The sequence below is a fragment of the Octodon degus genome, unplaced genomic scaffold (assembly GCF_000260255.1).
Source record: "Octodon degus isolate 3935 unplaced genomic scaffold, OctDeg1.0 scaffold00050, whole genome shotgun sequence".
Classification (NCBI taxonomy): Eukaryota; Metazoa; Chordata; class Mammalia; order Rodentia; family Octodontidae; genus Octodon; species Octodon degus.
In genome coordinates this window covers 6,180,398-6,185,822 of record NW_004524626.1, presented here as the reverse complement: position 1 = coordinate 6,185,822, position 5,425 = coordinate 6,180,398, and the positions used below count along the sequence as shown (strand labels likewise).

General features: G+C 46.0%; 1 protein-coding gene across 1 annotated transcript in view; it reads left to right on the top strand.

Moving 5' to 3' along the window:
- Sbno2 (strawberry notch homolog 2) overlaps positions 1-5,425 on the top strand; it is a 57,234-nt gene that overhangs the window by 16,929 nt on the left and 34,880 nt on the right. The window lies entirely within an intron of this gene.

The following is a 5,425-nucleotide window of genomic DNA, read 5'->3' as shown; positions in this document are numbered from 1 at the left end:
GCTTTGCCAAGCTTGTTCTAAGTAGGTGCCTTAGACCACTGAGCCATCTCTCCAGCCCTTAAAATGTTTTTTTCAGTCAGGCACAGTGGTACATGCTTGTGATCCCAGCTGTGCAGAAGGCTGAGGCAGGGAGTTTTGCAAGTTCAAGCCAAGCCTGCAACTTAGCAAGACCCCATCTCAAAATAAAATAAACAGCATTGAAGGAGTCCTGGCATGGTGGTGCACCCGTGTAATCCGAGCCCTTCGGAGGCTGAGGCAGGAAGATCATTGTGAGTTTGAGACCAATGTGGGCTACAAAGTGAACCCAAAGCTAGCCTGAATTACATAGTGGGACTCTGTCTCAAAAGGGCAAAAAAAAAAAAAAATAAGAAAGAAAAGCTGAAGATATAGCTCTGTGTTCTCTGGGTGATTTAATTTCTGGTAATACAAAAACAAAACACTTTTTAAAAGACTTCAAGTTAGTTGAGTTTTTTTCTGGCTCTGGGTCTTTACACTGAGTTATATCTCCAGCCCTCTTTTGTTTTATGTATGTATGTATGTATGTATGTATGTATGTCTGTATTTATTACGGTCCCAGGGCTCAAACTCGGGGCTTTGCGCTTGCCAGGCTTTATGCTGCTGAGCTGTTATCCTTGGCCCTGTGTATTTATTTCGTTCCCGAGACAAGCTCTTGCTAATTTCTAACTTGCTCAGACTGAGTTTGAACCTGGGATCTTTCTGCCTCAGCTTCTCAGAGTGCTGGAATCACAGATGTGTATTACCACGCCAGGGACTATTTCTCAAGCCATTTTGGGCCTACAGGAAAATTGCTTAGAAAGCAGAATTCCCATTATCCTCCTGTCTCCCCATCCCTCCACTAACAACCTGTGTTACAGTGATGAGTGGTTGCAATTCATACACCTAAACTAACATATTATCATTGAAGTCCAAAGTTTACCTTCAGGTCTGTTCTTGGTATTCAGCATTGACTGGGTTGTGATGGTGTGGGGCTCAGGGGGCCCTTTCCGAAGAGTTTGAGGGCCCTGAAAATCCTCCAATCTATTTTCTCACCCAACTGTGGCAACCATGGATCTTTCCAAGTTTTCTTTTCTCAGAATACCACAGCTGGAGTTAAGCAGCACACAACATTTTTTGGGTGGGGAGGTAATGGGAATCGAACTCAGGACCTTGCACTTGCCAGGCAGGTGCTGTGGCAAGACTCTGGCCTAGCACGCAGTCTTCACAGATTAGTTGTTTTTACTTACTAATATGTATTTCGGGTTCTGCCTTTTTTGTGGCTTGAAGCTCATCTCTTTTTGTGGGTAGGTACTGGGGATGGAACCCAGGGCTTTCCTGCTAAGTTGCGTCACCAGCCCTTTTAAAAATAAATAAATAAATAAATTTAATTAATTAATTTAGGTTTTTTGAGATAGGGTCTGACTATCCAGTTACGCTGGCCTTGGATTCACTGTATACCCCAGGCTGGCTTTGAGCACGAGGCCATCCGCCTGCCTCAGTGCTGGCATCGCAGGCATGCGCCACCGTGCCTGGCTTAGCCCTTTATTTTGAGATGTGTTCTTGCTAAGTTACCCTGGCTGGGCTTGCACTTACAGTCCTCCTGTGTCAGCCTCCCAGAGTGCTGGGATGACAGCTGTGCGCCACCATGCCTGTCTTCTGTTTTGTTTTGTTAGTGCTGGGGATGGAACCTCCCATATGCTAATCACATACCCTGACCCTTTCTTCTAAATTCTTTTTTTTTTTTTTTGGCGGAACCAGGGATTGAACTTAGGCCCTTGCTCTTACCAGGCAAGTGCTTATTCTACTGAGCTATCTCCCTGGTCCCTAGAATTCTGAGCATTGAATAAAGTGTCACAAGTCACAAAACTCATAGAGGCTGGAGCCTGGCCTCTTCCTGTCACAGAGGCCCGTGAGGAGGAGGGCTCAAACTCTTCTTCCCTTGGCAACTCAGGGCTCCTGCCACAGTGGAAAAGATAGAGTAGGTGACCTGGTGTAGGTACTCAGACAGCAGAAGGCCAGGAGGGCAGGTACGGTGTGTGGCTCATTCCCCACAAATAGCACGGGGTGTACCAGCTGTGGGCGTGCTCTGTGGTGCAGTGTTGGCCCTCCTCCTATTCCTCTTCTCTTATGGCCGAGAGCAGGGGCCATGCCCTCCTGCCCAGAGTGTGGCACACTGACAGCACTGGGACGCAGATTCTGTTCTAGAGGGGGCAAGGCAGGGTACAGATGGTAGCAAGGACAAGCGTGGTTTCTGCTGAACTAGGAAGCAGCCACCAGGGCTCCCCGGAGCCACAGAGCTGGGAGACCCCAACTCAGCAGAGCATAGAAAGTGAAGGGAGTTTCACAAACCACAAGGAGCAGGAGCTCAGAATTTCTGGCAGGCGTCCAGGGCCCGAGGCGGGCTCAGCGTGCCAGGTCCAGCTCCTCTCTGTCCTCTTCCTGGGCACGCTGTCCTGGCCCCAGCCCTGCACCACCTGGCCTTCATACCAGCTGTCACAGGGATACCTTCCAGGCCTTCCCTCATCCTTTGAAGAGTCTTCCCTTATCTGCAGCCCTTAGTTCACTGAATTATTTCCCATGGTTGGCCTTTGGGGAGAGTACAGCTTTCCTCTGTTGTAAATAGCACCACTGCTCACCTCCCCCCAGGTTTAATCCCCCAGTTGTTTCCCAAATAGTATTCCTAAGTAGAGGGGTGCTGACAGCAGGCTAGGGGGCACTGGAGGGGCCATAGCCAAAACTGTGAGGATGGGGACACTGATCAAGAGGGGCTGGGTTAGCTGGCTGTGGTGAGCACACCTGTAATCCAAATGCTTGGGAGGCTGAGGTAGGAGGATGGCTGTGACTTTGAGGCCAGCTTAGGCTACATAGCAAGACCCTGTCTTTAAAAAAAAAAAAAAAAAAAAAAAAGTCAGAAATAGAAGGGAGTGCTGGGTGAACCCTGATCTTCCCTGAGTGTCTTCCAAACATCAGAGTCTGAAGGAAGTGCTCTGATCTTGGGCTGCCCTAGGGTATCTGTGTGGTTACCCTACACACCACAGGGGCCCAGCGAGGGAGGCACCAACGGCCTGTAGCCTTTTTAAATTTTTTGATCCTTTAAATTTTTTTTTTTTTTTTAGAAAGGGTTTCACTGTGTTGTTCAGGCAGGGTTTAAACTTGCCTATGTAGGCTAACCTGACTTCGAACTCATGCTGATCCTCCTGCCTCAGCCTCCTGAATGCAGGAGTGACAAGTGTTTGCCACGATCTTGCTAAGTTGCCCAGGCTGTACTTGAACTTCTGATCTTCTTGCCTCAGCCTCCCAGAGCCTGTACCCCTTGAGTAAGCCTTTCCTGCTTCTCAGAGGGCAACCTCTGTGACTTGAGGGGAAAATCAAAAGTGTCTTCTCCAGACCAGTCATATTCTGGGACCTGCCCTCTAAAGAAAGAACCGACCCCGTTTGCCAGTAGACTCTCATTGGCCAGCCAAGGACAGCCCCCCCATCTCTGGGGTAATCATGTACTAAGGCCTGCTATCTAATCTTGGAGTTACTCTCTGGCTGCAAGTGGGAGGCTCTGATTGACTTGCTGTGCCGTTTTCCTATTGGATGGGATTAGGGTAACCTGATTGGCAGCCCCAGCAGAAGGCCAATCTGAGGGTTGGGGCAGTAGGGCTTTGTCTGTTCCCTGCTGTCCCACCTCCCAGGCCTGCTCTGGGGACTTCTTGAAGGCAGTACCAGGTATGCGAGGAGACCCTCAATGTGGTCCTCTTGCCTTGACCCCAGGTGCCCTCTGTGCCCCTCAAGAATTTGTACTTTATTTTCAGTTAACCTTTTTATTTTGGCTGGGCATGGTGACACACACCTCTAATACCAGCACTTAGGAGGCTGAGGCAGGAGAATCACTGTGAGTTTAAAGCCAGCTTGGGCTACAAATGAGCTCAAGGCCAGCCTGAACTGCATAGTGAGACCCTGTTTCAAAAAGACAAAAAACAAAAAGGCAAAAATAAAAAGCAGCTTTTTATATTGAGGTAACTGTAGATCACATACAATCATAAGTAATACAGAGTTTTTGTCTGCACTTCTCTGTTCTGTTTGTGGTAATATCTTGTCATACAAGATTGAACACAGTAGCATCACAGTTTAGGACATTGTCCTTGATACAGCCAAGACAGAGGATGTTTCTGCACTGCAAGGCTCCCATAAATTACCTTTTGTTTTGTTTTTTTGAAAAAGGATATTACTATGTAGCCCACGATGGCTTGAGCCCCGGTTGCTGGGACCCAAGTGCTGGGATGACGGGCGAGCGGCACCAGGCCCACCTGCCTGCAGGTTGCTCCTGTGTTTCCACGCCTGGTGCTTGTCCACCCCATTCTATCCTAACACACCACCAACCATTCCATTTCCTATTTTTTATTTTGTCGTTTCTAGAAGGCTATGGAAATGGAACCAAACTGTGTGACGTTTGGGCTAGGCTCCAGTTGCTCAGCACAGTCCCATGAGGCTTAGCCAAGTTACTGCGCCTAGCACAGGTGCAGCCTCCCTTGTTGGCAGGCTTCGTACCGGTATTTTTCAGGTTCAGGGTTTTTCAAATGTTGGAATATTGACACATGTACAGGTAATGAGGTACCCTGAGGAGGGGACCCATGTCCATTGTGTTCCATATGTATGTCTCTGCATGTGGCCTGAAGGTCATTTTATGGAGTATTATTATGCCCGTGTTTTGCCTGGGATCTGACATGTGAGATGATGTGGAATTTTCCACTTGTAGTATTACCTGTCTTTTTTTTTTTTAGATCATATATGCTTTTATTATATTTAAAATTATATTTATAAATGTCACCATATTGAATTGCTAGCAAAATAGGAATTACAGAAACACAAATTCTTATATATGAGCATTAACATTTTCTTTCTGGACCTCCCATAAAACAGTCCAAAAAAAGAAATTATTTTTGTTGTTCCCAAAAGGTACCATAAAAGCGTTTAGAGCTGTGTCTGAATACAGATAATATTCACTTAAAGCAAGTTATTACTACTTAATGGTTCCTACAGCCTAAGTGTAGGCAGAATACACAGTGGCTGTAAAATGAGACATTGGGTTTGACTGATGGCATTGAGTCCCAGGTCATCTGCTTTTTTTATTTTTTTAATCTGATTTTTTGTTTTTTTTCCCATAATTTTATTGATAAATAGCAATGAGACAGTTTCAAATCAAACTGGTAGGACAGTTTCAATAATTCACAAATTGCATACATTCTTCCTAGTGGTTAATTGCTGTACAAGATGCGGACATGATATCCTATTTACAAACACCATTAGAACAAATTGCTTTATTCATTAAGAGAATGTAACTGTATATCTATCCTAACCACTTTGAATACACAGATACAAAATGGACATTCATCTGTATCCCCTTTTTTTGTTAAGTTCCGTTATTTGAATATTATAGGTG